Raw genomic sequence first — 18,587 nt, forward strand, 5'->3', positions numbered from 1 at the left:
TTTTTGTAAAAATGCATTCATTTTCTGATAATAAATAAATCCAGATTCTGCGCAGTTTAGAAAAATTATGATGGTTGCAAATAGCAAAATAGAAAGATAATAAGTCTTGGGTTCAAAATGAAATGATTAAATCAAAGAAGGGTGTTAAACATATTTTCTGAGTCCCCTCATTAGGGAGTCATGTAATGGACACCACTCCCTCCCAAGGTCTCTCAAATGGGCACTAGAATAGTGTTGACTCTAAAGCCTTCTCTAATATCTCCTCTGGTTCAATTTTTGATTATGAAACAAATTCTTTCTGCATGAAATGAAAAAATAAAAGTAGATTTGTTCAGATGGAATTGGTTCATTTACATCTTTTGCTGTCCTAACAAGTCAAACTGAAATTAAGGGCTTCATATAGCATTCCTATAAGCTCCTGAAAACACAGCCCCAAGGGGCACTCAGAAAGATGAAACATTTTTCCTACCTCTGTAAATATCCAAGGAATTGAAAATTCAACACCTAGAAAAAAGCAAGGCATAAATTCATCGGCACCAAGTGGAAAAGATGTTCAAATGGAGCAGGTCTGTTATGTGTCCTGATATCCTTGTATTGATTAATAGGTTGCAATCTCCCCTCTAGGAAAAATCCACTGCCTAAGGAATTTTTTTTTTTTAAAAGGAATTTCAAGGTTTTGGTAGTCCTTTAAACATATTTTTTGGAGGACATATGGTTTCAGGTTAGAGTGTTTTCCTTCCCTAGTTCATTATTTGTTAAAGTGGGAAGTATCAACTTTATTACTAGTAGTTCTTCAGCTACCATTTCAAAAGCTGCACTTAGTCACAACAGTTTACATTTAAATGAAACTCTAGTAGTAGTGAAAATTGTTCAAAGGTGGCCATTACAAAATCCTGGTTATCTTTCTTGCCTACAGATATGACTAAATTGTTGGTGGCTGGAACTCAAGTCACATCCAGTCAGCCATGTTACTGGACCCACGATCTACATCTCGAATTTGGCTAATTAAACAGGCACACACAGCTACACCTGCTCCAGCTCTGCAATGAGACACAGATCCAACAAGCTCCCACCTATTCAGCACTGGATCAAACGCCTCCACTGTATTTAAGTATGCATTGCCATTATGACCACCAAGTGCAAAGATTTTGCCCATCCCTGTTGCGGTCCCCACTCCACCCCTGGGAAAGAGTGAGGGCTGCTACATACTCCCACTTGTTGCTTCTAGGATCATACTGCTCAGCTGAACTCAGAGAATTATCATCAAAACCTCCAACAACGTATAAGCAACCATGGAGCTCACTAACTCCACTGTCTGCTCTTCGCGGACCCATTTCTTTAACTGCTATCCATTTATCGAGATGTGGATCATACCTCTGCACACTAGGTAGAGAAGCTACTCCATCATTGCCACCTACTGCATAAACATGGTTCGCAAGAGCCACAGGGCCAACTCCTCCACGGAGAGTACTCATTGGTGCCACTATACTCCACCGATCAGATTCTATGTCATACACCTCCACCTCATTGGAGCAAGTGTTGTCATCTAACCCTCCAATTGCATAAATTGGGCCTCCCAAGGAGGCCAAGGCAATTCCTCGCCTCTTTGTGTTCATTGATGCCTTCATCATCCATTTATTAGTGAGAGGATCAAACATCTCCATACTACCTAAATGTTCATTTCCATCATGTCCACCCACTGCACACACTTTACCTTCCACTGAGATTACACCCACATGTCACCTTCAACTGTTCATTTCTGGTCCAAAGAATGAACAGTTTTTGTTTATAGAATAGCATTCAATACTGCAAATGGGGTTACCCAATCCACCTTAACCACCTACACAAAATAGCACAACAGCAGTATGTTTCCTTGGAGTAGTCCAAATGGAGTATCCGAAGTCAGGTACTGCTCTGCTACTCAAGTGAAGGTGGTAATTCCTTGCTTCATCCAATAGATCTCTACATTTTAGATTTTGTTTGACAATCTGTTCTTTTGCCACAACACCCATAAGAAAATCAGCTGGCAACAGTGGCAAACGAACCTGTGCAAGTTTCATCCAATCATTTGGAATGATGCTGAGGACTGGCAAGAAGCCATTGATGGCTGCACTACGGACCTGCTTTTCATCCTCAGTATTTAGACTACTGGAGGACAAAAGCTTATGGAGATGCTGGGGTGACACACTTACAAAGTCTTCACATTCCACCACTTCAGAAAAATGGTCACAGGCATACTGATCCGCCATGTCCATTAAGTCTATTCGATTGTGACTTTCTACAAAGGCTCTTACTGTCAGACAATTGGAGGCATGAAAATGTAACTTCATATATTCACAACAAGCTCTAGCCACCAGTCAACCTGTAGAATACAGGCTGCATATAAGAGAGGCTGGACATTGTCAACAGTCAAAGTGAGCCGAGCAGAATAGACAAACTTTACTAAGTCTTCTATTGCATCACCACCAAAATCTCTGATCTCAATCAGTGTTTGCTTGGCTTCAGCCATTTCAGAGAGAAACATAGCTCTGAAGTAGGGAATCACACAAGCCAATACCAGTTTTTGACAAGAAATAAGCTTTGAGCCAGCCTTCAATGTGACATCACAGAGTTTCCATTTTCATAAAACAAGAAAAGAACCATAAAAATCTTTCCAAGCTTCATTTGCCTCAAAGATAAAGGAGTCCTCTCCATCACCATCACCAAGTGAAGATCTGTTCTTTACTTGCTGGTGCTGTTGCCTTTTCCCCTTTTGTGAAACAGTCCGTAGGTTGTTTTGCATTCACAGATTCTGAAGCCATTTGCAACACTCTTCTTTTAATACAGCTCTCTTCTCAAACATCCCATTTATTCTTTTATTAAGGATAGGAAGAAGGTAGATGCAGTCTACTGGACATTTTTCAAAACCTACTCAACTGCCATTGTCCAGTTTGCTGAGACTCAGTCCTCAGCTCGTCCCTCTGCTGGGTTTCTCCCAGCCTCGCCAAGGCTGAGCCACACCACCAGGTTCCTGCAGCCCCGAGTGGTGCCACACCAGCCCCTCGCCTCCCCCTTTTGATTGTAAATCTTTCAATAGAAATCATTGATGATCAAAATATTTGTCCCTCAATGCCAGGGTGGTTGTTTCCTGCCCTGGGTCTAGCATGTCCCTTGGTCCTAGGTCTACCTCTTTTCTTTATTTTTATTTTTTTAAAATAGAAATAGAGCTGCCTAGTTATCCTCTTGGGGGGAGGGGTAATTGAGTGTAATGGATAAATACAGAGCCATATATTGATGGAGGAAGCATTTTATAATCTATATGCATTATCAACCATATAGAATTGTCACAAAAACATAGTACATGAGCTTTTATTTTTTTTTTTAAGATTTTTTCTTTTTCTTAAATAAATTTATTTATTTATCTATTGGCTGTGTTGGGTGTTCATTTCTGTGCACGGGCTTTCTCCAGTTGCGGTGAGTGGGGACTACTCTTTGTCGTGGTGTGCAGGCTTCTCATTGTGGTGGCTTCTCTTGTTGCAGAGCACAAGCTCTAGACATGTGGGCTTCAGTAGTTGTGGCATGTGGGCTCAGTAGTTGTGGCTCACAGGATCTGGAGTGCAGGCTCAGTAGTTGTGGCACATGGGCTTAGTTGCTCTGTAGCATGTGGGATCTTCCAGGACCAGGACTTGAGCCCATGTGCCCTACACTACCAGGGAAGTCCCTAAAGATTTTTTTCTATGTGGACCATTTTTAAAGTCTTTGTTGAATATGTTACAATATTGCTTGTTTTATGTTTTGGTTTTTTGGCCGCAAGGCATGTGGGATCTCAACTCCCCAGCCAGAGACTGAACCCACACCCCCTGCACTGGAAGGCAAAATCTTAGTCACTGGACCCCCAGGGAAGTCCCTACATGTGCTTTTAGACTTACAGCAAGCAGTGATACATGTCATGAGTAGCTTGATAGTTAGGAAAAGAATGATAACATATGTTATGAAAATAATAATCATTTGTAAAACAGAGTGAAAAAAATTGCTTATTCTTGAAGGGTGCCAATTAAACAGGTCACTTAAAGGGTCAGTTTTTCTTACATCTTGTAACCACCTTTCCTTTGGGGAAGTTATTTCTAGGCAAGTCTCAACTTCTCCAGGGGTATTATTATAAGTGCAACAAGTAATATGAGAAATAGCAGAAACACCTCCTTGTTTAGCCAGTAGAGCATCTAAGGCAACTAACACTACTTTGGCTAATGAATTTAGGGATGTCTGTTGTGCTGCAGTGTTTTTTGTTTGTTTGTTTGTTTGTTTGTTTGTTTTTGCAGTCTCTTCAGCTATTCAATGAATGGTGACTTTTAGATTTCTAATCATCTCTTTGTTTACATATATTCTTGCATTAGGAATGAAAAGATTGTGCCACCAGGTATGTTGGTATCTTGCCAACATGGATCTCTTGCTTCTGTAATGAAGAGAGAAAGGAGGTTCATCTATTTCCTGATGTATAGACAATGGAGTAACATAATGTCCTAATAAACATAAACCACCTATTCGTCAGCTATTAAGACATTTACGAGCCCAATCTTGGGAAGGTGGGTCAATTCCAACACCACATATGAAGACAGAACCGGGGGGAGCACAAGTGACCCCTCCCAGAGTGCTCTCATTGGTAGCGTCATGAATCAGGAGTTTGTCAACACACTTTTAAACTGTGGATCACTTCTCTTGTAGGCTTTCCAAAAGTCAACTAGGTATTTGATGTAAGGGAGTTGCTGGCACAATTTACATGCATTTTTCTCTTTAAGACATTTTTCAATTAAGTAAGGAAGAGAGTGAGGGTGTCCTGGGGTAAATTGTGTCCAGCCTCTAAGAACAGAGGATAGTGTCAGACGAGAGATATACATATGAATATGTTGAAAAATTTGAACGTGAAAGATTAGGTCAGAGGGAGATTGGTCTGGATGAGTGGTAACATTAGGAACATCTGAAAAGTCAGTGATTGATCTTATGAGGGGATTATCCCGGTAGCTATACTTTACAACAACTTTAGTAAAGAATTTTCTTTCCATCCTGAGTATTGGGGCAAAAGTATAGCTAGAAGTAAAACAATCACTTTCAATTTTGTTAGGGGGACAAACTAGTAGGATGGGCCTTACAGGTCTGGCCCAGATTCTTGGGTCAGCTGTTTGCCACTGTTGTCATTTTCTTCTCATCCTGGTGAAGGTGTAGTTTGATCTTTGTTGAAGCCAGGTGTGAGAAATAGGGGACAAAGTCCATTCAGGTGGAGAGGACCTTTGTGTGGGTGTAAGTTCAACATTCTTTTTTTTTCAATTGAAGTATAGTTGATCTACAATGTTATGTTAGTTTCTGGTGTATAGCAAAGTGATTCAGTTATATACATTTTTTTTATTTTTCATGTTCTTTTCCATTATGGTTTATTACAGGATATTGAATATAATTCCCTGTACTATACAGTAGGACCTTGTTGTTTATTCATCATATGTATAATAGTTTGCATCTGCTAACCCCAAACTCCTAATCCATCCCTCCCCCAGAGTCCCTCTTCCTCTTGGCAACCATGAGTCTTTTCTCTATGCCTATGAGTCTGCTTCTGTTTTGTAAATAAGTTCACTTGTGTCATATTTTAGATTCCACATATAAGTGATATCACATGATATTTGTCTTTCTCTTTCTGAGTTACTTTACTTAATTTGATAATCTCTAGGTCCATCCATATTGCTGCAAATGGCATTATTTCATTTTTTATGGCTGAATAATATTCTACTGTATGTATGTGTGTGTGTATATATATATATATATATATATATATCACATCTTCTTTGTCTATGCATCTATGGATGGTCATTTAGGTTGCTTCTATGTCTTGGCTATTGTGAATAGTGCTATGAACATAGGGGTACATTTCTTTTTGAAATAGAGTTTTGTCAGTATATATACCCAGGAGTGGAATTGCTGGATCATATGGCAACTCTGTTTTTAGGTTTTTAAGGAAACTTCATACTGTTTTCTATAGTGGCTGCATCAATTTACTTTCCCACCAACAGTGTAGAGGGTTTCCTCTTAGAGAGGGCTTTTTAAAATGAGAGGTGTGAATCCACGAGTCTATGACTTCTAATTTGGCAGCACATGGATCAGTTAATAATACCTGATAAGGTCCTTTCTGATGTGGCTGCAATGAATTTTTTATGTCTTTTCCAATAAAAAAAAATCTCCAGGTTGTAATCCACGATCCTTAAGGTCTTCATCTCCCAGGATCTCGCCACAAAAGGAGTTAGCTACTAATTTTCATTTCCCTTAAGTGTTTTAACAAGGCCTTGACAATACTTCAATGTAATATATCTCCTTGGAGTAAGGTTGGTTCATATATTCCCTCATCTAATCACAGAGGCCATCCTGTTATTATTTCAAAAGGACCAGGTTGTGTTTACCAAAAGGCATGAATCTAAGGTTGAGAAGCACTAGCAGAAGAGCTTTTGACCATGAGAGATGAAATGCTTCTGAAAGTTTTGCAAGTTGCATTTTGATAGCACCATTAGTCCTCTCTACCAATCCTAAAGATTGGGGATGATAAACACAGTGAAAATGCAGCATTATTGGTCAAATGTCACAAGTAAATTTAATATATTTGTCCAGTAAAATGAGTTCCCCAGTCACCGTGTAATTCAGAAGGGGTTCCCCAAGTAGGAACTATGTTTTCTAATAACAATTTACATACTCTTAAAGCCATTGCTCTCCTGCATGGAAAAGCTTCAACCCAATGTGAAAACATGCAGATCATTACCAAGATGTATTTATTTCCTCGAGAGGGTTGCGTTTGGACGAAATTCAATTGCCATATTTCAAAGGGTTGCTTAGGAAGGGGGAAATGGCCTTGTGACCCACGAAGTGACTTTCCAGGGTTATATTTAGGACATATATTTCAGTGAGCATACGCATTATGAACCACTGTGGGAGAAACTTTCCAAACGTACTGTTTTCCCCATAGAATCATTTTCTCAGGTTCTCAGCAAGTTAAAGAATATATATGTTGCAGCAATGGCAATTGAGCTCCAGCAGGTACTATAGGTTTCTGGTCAGGTCCAAACCATATTTGTGTGACAGGATTAAAAATTTCCCCTTTTTAATTGCCATATCTGTTTCTCTTCTTCAGTGGCAATTTCTTGAGCCTGTAGAAGGAAATTCTTCATTGAATTAGCAGGGTCAATAGAGAGCAGTGAACATTCTCGAGACTGGACAGAACGATTATTTAAAGCTGCTTGCTTGGTGGCAGCATCAGCAAGCTGATTTCCTTTAGCTTCCATACTCTTAGATTTGGAATGTCCTGGTGTTTTAATAATTGCTAACTCTTTTGGTAATTGTATAGCATTTAATAACTCTGCAATCTATTTTCCACTTTTTAATCTGTTTTTCATCTTTCTTGAAGTTAAAAAACCTCATTGTTGACATAGCATCCCAAAGTCGTGTGCCACTCCAAAGGCATAACAATTATCAGTATAAACACTTGCTATCTGGTCTTTAGCTAGTTGACAAGCTCCAGTTAAAGCAATTTTTCAGCTGGTTGTGCTGACTTAATTTCTGGTAAATAAGGGCTTTCAGTTATGTCCATTGTGGACGTTATTGCATATCCGGCTCTTTAATATCCTTGTTCATCTTTTAAGTAGGACCCATCTGTAAACCAAATTAGATCAGCACTGTCAATAGGAGCTTCTTGTAAGTCATTCCTAGAAGCAAGAAGATAATCCATCATAGAATGCAGCCATGGTTGTTTGATCAGCAGTCCTTTCTATGGACCAAGTCTAACGCAGAGGCCCCTCGTAAGTGGAAAATATAAATTCAAGAGTTAATTCCCTTCAGTTTTATTGTGCACATGTTACTTAAGAGTATCTGAGAAGGGTCCTTCCAACTAAGTTGGAGAGAGAGTCCTTTAAATGTCTTTTCCAGGATGCATAATCTCCTGGGTACAGATCATGGGGCATCTGATCTTCATTCAAAGATAGATTACCGTGATCAGCTTCAGAAACAAATTGAGAATATCCTCTCAAAAAACTCAATTAGAGACTTCCCTAGTGGCGCAGTGGTTAAGAAGCCGCCTGCCAGTGCAGGCAACACGGGTTCTATCCCTGGGCTGGGAAGATCCCACATGCTGGGGAGCAGCTAAGCCCCTGTGCCACAACTACTGACCCTGTACTCTGGAGCCTGTGAGCCACAACTACTGAGCCCGCGTGCTGCAACTACTGAAGCCTGCATACATAGAGCCCGTGCTCCACAACAAGAGAAGCCACTGCAATGAGAAGCCTGCACACTGCAATGAAGAGTAGCCCCCACTTGCCACAACTAGAGAAAGCCCACGCACAGCAATGAAGACCCAACACAGCCAATAAATAAATGAAATAAATAAATAAATATTAAAAAAACTCAATTAAACTTTACAATAATTAAATAACAAAGAGACATTTTGAGTGTAGGTAGTAAATACAAAACCTCAGTATATATAAAACCTCAATATCCATAAGATATATTATTGAAACATAATTTTTTCTCTCTAAGTTATCCTCATCTTTACCAAATAGTCAAATTAAGACTAATTTGTTTGCAAAATAAGTCTGTTTTCAATACACTTGGCCTGATTATTTACATAATTGTTATTGATTGTACAGATTCTTTTAAATTTGGCTTTGTTGGAGCCTTTCATAATTGATCTCAGATTGAACTTTTTTTTTTTCTCCACCACATGGCTTGCTTATAGAATCTTAGTTCCCTGACCAGGTATCGAACCCGTGCCCCATGCAGTTGAAGCGGAGTCTTAATCACTGGACCATCAGGGAAGTCTCACAGACTGAATTTTAAAAGGCGTCTCAAGGCCAGGAAAGCCATGCCAAGGACTTGCCATTAGATTCTGCCTGCAGTACCTATAGATTTAGGTGGATCCCTCTCTTCTCAAGTTCCAAAATATCTTGAGGTTCTTATATCTACCAGGAAGTGGCCTACCATATTCACCTGGAAAGGCTGCTGGGAACCTAAGTGTTTCCAGATTCTGGAGGAATCAGGCAGAGAGAAAAGATAAATGCTTCAAATCTGTTTTACAAGTGTGTAATTTACCAAATTGCTGTAAGTCATAATTAGTTTAAAGGGAAAGATTCCCTTATCTGGAAAATAAAGATTAAACTTTATTTCAGACAAAAGGTCATAAAAATTATAATCATATTTATCAGTTCATTAAATCCAATGTAATTATATTTATTTACTTATTTATTTATTTAATTGGCTGTGTTGGTCTTTGTTGCTGTGCACAGGCTTTTCTCCAGTGACAAGTGGGGGCTACTCTTCGTTGTGGTGCACAGGCATCTCATTGTGGTGGCTTCTCTTGTTGTGGAGCATGGGCTCTAGATGCATGGGCTTCAATAGTTGGGGCACGTGAGCTCAGTAGTTGTGGCTTGCGGGCTTAGTTGCTCCGCAGCATGTGGGATCTTCCTGGGCCAGGGATCAAACCTGTGTCCCCTGCATTGGCAGGCAGATTCTTAACCACTGTACCACCAAGGAAGTCCCAATCTGTAATTATTTTTTGCTCTGCTTAAGTCTAGCTTTTCCATTAGTTTTTTTTTACCTTGCCTGATAATTGAGAATCATAGTGACAATGATAACGTTAAGAAGCTTGTGAGGTTTTTGTTAAGGTTCGTATGATTTACCCAATGAAGTGGGTGCCTTGATCACTGGAGATTGTGGAAAGAGTACCCCAAGTGCAAAAACACATTCCTAACAGTTTTGCATTGTGAAGGCATCAGCCTTGCAGCAAGGGAAGGCTTTAACCCACCAAATAAAAGATAGTGTTTGCCAGAGAGCCAGGAAGAGCCAAGTGGCCATCTTGGGTTTCCCACAGCCCCAACTGTTTAATTCACAGCTATCGTTTACCCATTTAATTTCTGATTTAGGAGCAGACTGTTGCCATGTTACAAGGACATCAGGATGGCAAAAGTCTGACAATGAGGGGTTAATTTTTGTAGAAGCAGAATGGAATTTATCTGTGCCATGATCTTTACAGATTCTGTTGTTGTTGCCTTGGCATGAAAGTCAGCTAGGGCATTTCCCTAACACACAGGCTCAGCCCTTGTAGTGGGAGCCTCAGTTTTGATGACAGATAACATTTTATGTCAAGACATATAAGATTTCCAGGAATTTCATATAATTTCTGGAACACATAATACATATACTTATATAGACATAACATAAAGAAGGCTTAATGTTACCTCTTATTTGACAATGCTTCCCACATAATTTAATCTACCAAATAATCCTAGGTAATATTTTTCTAAGATGCCTCAGGGGCCCTCTGAAGCATCCCAAAGTTAGCTGGAGATCAAAAGAACTTTAATTAGAATTTGATATTTTGGAATTTTGTCAAAAATATCAAAAAGTTTCAAAACACTTGGTCAAATAGGATCATAGGACACTATGAAACAATACTTATTTACTTAACCAGAGTGACAAAAAATTTCAAAATCAGATACAGATCACTTAAAGGCAAAGAAATTCACACAATCTGTTATCAAAAGCAGCATTCCAACAAAACTTTGTTCTCTTAACAGAGAGAAAACAAACAAATCCAGTCTTGCTTCAACTACTTTTTTTTTTTTATAAATTTATTTATTTATTTTATTGGCTGTGTTGGGTCTTTTTTGCTGTGCGCGGGCTTTCTTTTTAGTTGCGGAGAGTGGGCGCTACTCTTCGTTGTGGTGCGTGGGCTCCTCATTGCCGTGGCTTCTCTTGTTGTGGAGCATGGGCTCTAGGTGCATGGGCTTCAGTAGTTGCAGCACACAGGCTCAATAGTTGTGGCTCACGGGCTCTAAAGCACAGGTTCAATAGCTGTGGTGCACGGGCTTAGTTGCTCCGTGGCATGTGGGATCTTCCTGGGGCAGGGCTCGAACCTGTGTGCCCTGCATTGGCAGGCGGATTCTCAACCACTGCGCTACCTAGGAAGCCTGCTTCAACTACTTTTAATAACAAATTTTATTTACCTAATTAAATTCAATCTAATTGTAATCAATTCTGACCATGTACAAAACTCTTTTCTCCAGTTTCCTTTTCCATAACCTTCCCTCACTCTCTGTATCCATATTCATTTGTCCCCCCACTCCCTTTTGTCCATCCAGAAACAAGCAGCTCTAGGGCAAAATTACTCTCCTTTTTTTCTCTAAACAAAGATATTTACATTTTTTATATCTTCTATCACTGAGAGTATATAGCCTACTTTTTCACACCTGAAATGCTTACTTTATTATTTTAGTATCTTTAATTACATATATTACCATTTTAACCCTTAAAAAACTTAATCTCTAGTGAAAATCAAGAAGAAAATAATTGACTCTGTCATACCAGTATTTCCTAGTTAGCAAACTTAACAACATATTCCATAACCTTTAAAAACATGCCTTTTCCTCATAGCATAATTTCTCTTTTTAATGTGGTACAAGACATGTGTCTAGTAAACCCAAACATCTTTAGTTTTTTCTTTCAAAAGAAGACAAAGTAGGTAAATTTAGATATGTTTAGCAATGAATGTTTCAGTTTTGGGGTTGTTTGTTTCTTTGTTTGTTTGTTTGTTTTTGGCTGCATTGGGTCTTCCTTGCTGCTCACGGGCTTTCTCTAGTTGTGGTGAGTGGGGGCTACTCATTCATTGTGGTGTGCTGGCTTCTCATTGCAGTGGCTTCTCTTGTTGCAGAGCATAGACTCTAGGCATGCGGGCTTCAGTAGTTGCAGCACATAGGCTCACTAGTTGTGGCACATGGGCCCTCAAGTGCACAGGCTTTCTCTAGTTGTGGCAAGCAGGCTTTAGGGCACAGGCTTGGTAATTGTGGCACATGGGCTTAGTTGCTCTGTGGCATGTGGGATCATCCCAGACCAGGGATGGAACCCGCGTCCCCTGCATTGGCAGGTGGATTCTTAACCACTGCGCCACCAGGGAAGCCCCTGAAGTATTGTTGATGTACAATGTGTGTTAGTTTCTGGTGTACAGCAAAGTGATTCAAAGACGGATAGATACATAGATAAGAGATATAAGTATATAGGTATAGATATGGTATATATTCTTTTTCAGATTCTTTTCCATTATACTTTATTACAAAATATTGACTATATTTCCCTGTGCTAACACAGGACCTTGTTATCTGTTTTATATATAGTAGTTTGTATCTGCTAATCCCAAACTCCTAATTTACCCCTCCCCCACTTTGCCCTTTGGTAACCATAGTTCTTCTTCTGTCTATGAGTCTGTTTTGTAATACGTTCATTTGTATCTTTTTGGGGATTCTACATAGAACTGATATCATACGAAATTTCTCTTTCTCTGTCTGACTTATGTCACTTAGTATGATAATCTCTAGACCCATCCATGTCTGCACATGGCATTATTTCATTCTTTTTTATGGCTGAGTAATGTAAGAGCTTACTTTTAAGTAAATTAAATAGAGCTCTTTTACAAATGCATATTGATAATATCATCCAGAGTTAGAAACATATCATATTTATAACATACACACGGACATACGTACATCCAGATAGACACAGACAGAGACCTTAGCCTTCCTGCTTGAATTTTTTTTAGTAAATTTATTTATTTATTTTTGGCTGCATTGGGTCTTTCTTGCTGCCCACAGACTTTCTGTAGTTGCAGCGAGCAGGAGCTACTCTTCATTCCAGTACATGGGCTTCTCATTGTGGTGGCTTCTCTTGCTGCAGAGCATGGACTCTAGGCACATGGGCTTCACTAGTTGCAGTGTGTGAGCTCAGTAGTTGTGACTCACAGGCTCTAGAGCACAGGCCCAGGGCTCGAACCTGTGTCCCTGGCATTGGCAGGCGGATTCTTAACCACTACGTCATCAGGGAAGGCCCCTTCTTGAATTTAAAAGGTCTTTTATTCCCTCCTTTTTCCCCCCTTCAGTTTTAGGTTCTACTAATTGAATCAAGGCTGTAGTCTCAGGCAATGTGGACTGTGTTTGCATTTCAAGGACATGATAAGAGATATAACTTCAAGCTTTCTCCTAGGAGTACTTATGTCCCTTCAAAGTCAGAATTTTGATAAGATGTTTCATCAAGCCAGCTTTCTTTAATTGTGCATGCAAAAATCAGTTTTGGAATGTCAAAAAAAGTTGCATCCTGACCATTTTAGGGTTAGAAAAGTACTTGCAAGTATTGATTCTGTACCAATTGTAGAAGCCAACCAGAGTTCCAGTGGGTGGCTGCCTGAACGGGAGTTGATAGGCCTTGGAAACACAATTTCCCCCTTTCTTTTAGATTCATCTTATTATAAACTGCAAGTGTAAAATTAAATTTAAATTTCCAATTTTAAGCCACATTAAAAAAAAAAATTATCCAACCCACTTCACTCCAAAATTCCTTCCAGGAAGCTGCATGGAAATTTCCTCTAGACAGCTTGCCTAGAAATTCCCTCTAGGTCTTCTTCACATAGGAGATGTACTGGTACCCCCTTAAGACTCCAATTCTTAAGATAACAGCTCAGGTAAAAGTCGTGGACCATCACTTAATACAAGCTGATCCAGGGGACTTTCCTGGCCGTCCAGTGGTTAAGACTCCACACTTTCACTGTAGAGGGGTGCAGGTTCAATCCCCGGCCAAGGAACTAAGATCCCACATGCCATGCAGCACAGCCGAAAAAAAAAATACAAGAAGATCCAGAGAGCAGGAAAAACCCAATCACCTCACAGGTGCAGTGAAGTTGCAGGGGCTCAAGGGGCCCATGCTTGGTACCAAGTGCTGGTCTAAAGTAGACTCCAGGTGAGATTCCCTGGTGGTCCAGTGGTTAAGACTCCATTCTCCCAAAGTTGGGGCCTGGGTTCAATCCCTGGGCAGAAAACTAGATCCCACAAATTGCAACTAAGAGTCCTGCATGCTAGAATTAAGACCCAGCGCAGCCAAATAGATAATTTTTTTAAAAAAGTAGACTCCAGGTGAACTCAGTTGGGTTTTTCTGATATTCTGCCAACTAAACCAAGCAACGTTGATGAAAGTATTCAGTAAACAATCTATAATAGGTTTAGAAAAGAGTTTTATTTGAGCCAAACTGAGACTATAGCCCAGAAACCAGCTTCCCAGATGACTCTGAGAAGATGCTCCAGAGAAGAATGGTTTTCAGCACGGTTTTACATCTTGTCAGAACAAAGGACATCAAACAGGTCAGGGATACATTCCTTCAAGGTTTCAAGAAAAACAGATCAGCACGTACACAGCGAGTCAGCATGGCACCTGGTGCTGGGAAAGGAGTGTTATCATCAAAGTAGGACCAGCATTGGCATCCCGGGAAGGGAGGCATTTAATCTCCATTTTTAACATGGACATTCTTTACTTCTGGTCAATGCATCTTTTTCTTTAATTATCAAAGCAGGGGCTTCCCTGGTGGCACAGTGGTTAAGAATCCACTTGCTAATGCAGGGGACATGGGTTCAAGCCCTGGTCAGGAAGATCCCACATGCCAAGGAGCAACTAAGCCCATGCGCCACAACTACTGAGCCTGTGCTCTACAGTCCGTGAGCCACAACTACTGAGCCCACATGCCACAACTACTGAAGCCTGAGCACCTAGAGCCTGTGCTCCTCAACAAGAGAAGCCACCACAATGAGAAGCCTGCACACCACAATGAAGAGTAGCCCTCACACTCTGCAACTAGAGAAAGCCCATGTGCAGCAAAAAAGACCTGACACAGCCAATAAATTAATTAACTTAAAAAATAATAATTAAAGCAGATGTAGAATGTATGTTGGATAGGCTACAAGCAGGCTGTTCTAGTCAGCATAAAATTCAAGTTAACGCATGTATAAGCCAGAATGACTTCCCATACCTCAATATGTGAAAATTTCATTGCTACCTTCTTTTCTTTCTTTTTCTTATTTTTTCTTTACTTAGCACTGTGCTGAGTATACAACTGGTACCTAATAAGCACTTGCACAATAGAATCAAATATTTTTAAGATATTGAAAACTACAGAGAATGATACATTAAATATCAATGCATCCCCATGTAGAGCCAGCATATTTCAATATCCTGTTGCCTTTGCTCCAGATCTTTTCCATTACTCGTGAAAGAACAAAGACAATGCAGATTCAGTTGAACCTTTTTTTAATGTGTGACGACATTGTTTTCTTCCTTAACCTCAAAGGCAGCCACATCATGGATGTTATGTTTATTCTTCACCTACATGTTATATTTAGACATATTTATCATGTAATATTTTTCATATATATGTATCAGCATTTTGTTTTTATTCCACATAATGTTTTTGAGAGATTTAGGCATATTCACAGCATGTAAATTCTTTTAACTGCCATGTAGTACTTCATTACATACATACACACCAACTTAATTAGCTCATACTGTGTTGATGGATATTTTAGATTAGAACTTCATTCTTAGTTTTAGAAACAATGATGCAATGAATGTTTTGTTCTATACATTTCCATATATTTCTAGAATATATACCTAGAAGTGGAATTTCTGAACAGCAGATAGTCATTGCTAGAATAATCTCCAATGTCACTCAATATTATACACCTATTGGTGGCTTATAATAGTTTGTACTGTTCCATGATCTGGTCAACACCTGACAAAACCAGACTTTAAAATTCTGCTGATAGGTGGGTAAAGCAGACATTCCGTCTCAGTAAGACTGAATATTTTCTCCTATTTTTAGTAGCCATTTAGATTTCTTCTCTTGTGAATCAGCTGTTAGTATTCTCTGCCCATTTTTCGATTCGGTTGTTTGGCTTTTTCTTATTGATTTGTAGAAGATTCTTTGTATATTTTGAATACTAATCCTTTCCTATCTCTTTAGATTCTGTGTGTGTGTGTGTGTTGTGTGTTAGTATGTGTGTGTAACAGTCCATTGCTTTTCTTTGTTCATTTTGTGTATGGTGACTTTCATTGAACAGAATTAAAATTTTTAATACAGTAAAAAAAAGAAAGAAAGAGAAAGAAAGAAAAAGAAAAAGGAAGGAAGGAAGGAAGAGGGAAAGAAATTACAAGGCCTAGGCCACAGCCCATCTGTAACCAGTGGCTGGCACATGGATACACTGCGCCAGACTCCCAGCTAAAGGGAACAGTGTGGCAGAGATGGCAACATGTTAAGATGTTCTCTCAAAAAGGTTTGCAGATGGCTGTCAGGAATCAGAGCTGGAATCCAGGGTCTCAGCAGGAGAGCCAGCTGCAGGGTGCCCCTCGGCCCCTTCCAGCCCCCTGAGTGCGCACGCCTCATAGGTCCTCAGCAGCACATTGCGTGAGTAAGTGACTTGGCTATTGCCGCTAGAATCATGCAGGTGAGGGTTCAATTCAGCACACATACACCTTGCCTCCCTGAAGAAAGGACCTGCGGTGAGCCAGAAGCCACCAGTGTGGTCATTATCCCATCCTGGGGTGTTGTGTGTGACCAGGACACAACCAATTCAAGAGCAGCGCCTGCTCTCCGAGTCGCCCACCTTCTCCATCATTTACTGAATCGATACCATTGTGCACTTTTTTCTCTTTCCAGGAATGACACAGGATAGACTCCCGTCGGAGTTCTATACTTGAGAGGAGGAAGATGTCACATCAGTCCCCAGTGACATCTCGCCTGGATATCTCTTTTCCTCCGAGGCATCTGTCCCCTTTGCAACTGAAGGTCTCTAGTCCTCAGCCAAAGTTCAGATTCCTTGGTTCTCCTTTCTCCTCAAGGATAAGTCTCCTGTCTGCAAGTTACTTACCGTAATGAGGAAGATGGATAAGTGAACTGGCAACTACAATAAAGTGCTGTGAATGCCAGAGGTGTGGGGTGGGGTGGGGGCCAAAGTCAGGGAGACATCCTGCCCAGAGGGTCAACAATTCCACAGAGCGGGGAAAGCTTCACTTGGGTGTCCACCAGGAAGATATTAGCCACTGCTTATTGACATGTGGTCTCCCTCGGCAGGGCCTGAGATGTAGGCAGGGCCTGTATCCTCGCTGTCTAGCAGTTCAGAAATGTTTACTGATATGGTGCATTAGATTGCCATGGTTTAGAACACTAGCCCTGAACACAGCCAACGCCCTTCACCACTTCTGTACTCACTAGATAACCTTCAGTTCCCTTCCAGCAGCTTCAAATGTCTGCCTATGGGTACACTTACAAGCTTGAGCTAGAAAGAGAACAGGGCATATCCCCTGTAGTCCATCCTCAACTGGGGGAGACAGGAGCTTAAGTAACTAATAGTGGGCAGCTTTAACAGTATGCTGGAGGTTAGAGCTGAGAGAGGGATGTCATAGAGGGAGGCCCACCATAGAGGGCAATGCCTTGATCCCCTCAGTGGCCCTCAGCTCAGAAGCACAAGTTCTCAGTCCACACAACACCTGATCTTGCTTATGGGGGCTAATTCATGCTAAACAGACCCACAGACAACAATAACTAAACAACTGTAAGGCCAATTTAATAATTTACCTTTCCAGTAGCTATTCATGTCTGCCGTCCAGGATGTTCCCTGAAATGCATAATTTGGGTACTCATTTGACAAGGATTTCATAAGCAACAAGCAGCCATTATTTAGCAAACTGTGAGCACCTGGTTGGGGGAAATAATGCAGTCAAATGAGGCAGAGACCCAGAAATGGGAGGTGGAATTGTGCAATGAGCTTGGCGTCAAGCTAGAGTTCAAATGCTGTCTACTGTTTATTAGACAGGTGACTTAGGGAAAATTACTAAACCTTCTTGAGTCTCTTTCCTCACCTGTAAAATGGGCGTAACAACACTCCCTCACATGATTGTTAACGAATTAAATGGGATTACACATGCAAATTGCCTCGTTTGATTTATGGTTATACTCGCCTGGAGAGGCTGTGACATATAATGGCTAAGGGAGCAGACTTTGGGATCAGATCTGTGTTTAAATTCTAGCTCTACCACTTACTAGATAGGATCTTGGGCAAGTTGCTTAATTCGTTCCAGTAAGCCTCAGTTTGCTCATTTGTAAAATGGGAATAAAAATTCCTCATGGAGCAAAGAAGTAAAAAAGGTTGTGTATTCAAAGGACTTAGAAAATCCTAGCTCGTGAGAAGCATTCAACAAATGGTATGTTTAACAGTGATTTTTAAAAGTTGTCTGTGATTAGACACAATGAATGGTACACATACTAAAAATTAAAGTTAAAATTAGTACAAACTTTTTAAATCAATTTAAATATGGGGCCATCAAACATTACCCAAAAAAGTGATCACTTTATATGTGGATGTTAAAACTTTTCTGAGGAAGCAGGCCTCTAATCTCAGACTAGTTTCATGTCCATATTTTTAACAGTTTCTAAAATAATCTCATTTGTGTGCAGCCATGCAAAAACTCAAAGTCTCAATACTGCTAAGTCATGCCCCAGCCTGAACCAGGGAAGCATGTTTGAGATCTATCTAGTTTGTCTGACGGGAACCCTGGTACCCATAAAGCATTATGCTTGTGGTTTAACAATTATACACCAATGTACACAGCGTGATTACAACAAAAAGCCCCTACAGCAACGGACAAATCACTTCTCTCAATTCCGGATCATCCCTTTGATTTATTTTCCCCACTGACACTGTCAATTTTAAAATGGTTTATGA

At 40.2% G+C, this 18,587-nt stretch overlaps 1 pseudogene; it reads right to left on the reverse strand.

The window, feature by feature from the left end:
- Positions 1–949: 949 nt before the first annotated feature.
- LOC130852519 (kelch-like protein 8) lies at positions 950–2,801 on the reverse strand (annotated as a pseudogene).
- Positions 2,802–18,587: the final 15,786 nt, after the last annotated feature.

The sequence above is a fragment of the Hippopotamus amphibius genome, chromosome 4, assembly GCF_030028045.1.
Source record: "Hippopotamus amphibius kiboko isolate mHipAmp2 chromosome 4, mHipAmp2.hap2, whole genome shotgun sequence".
NCBI classification, from domain to species: Eukaryota; Metazoa; Chordata; class Mammalia; order Artiodactyla; family Hippopotamidae; genus Hippopotamus; species Hippopotamus amphibius.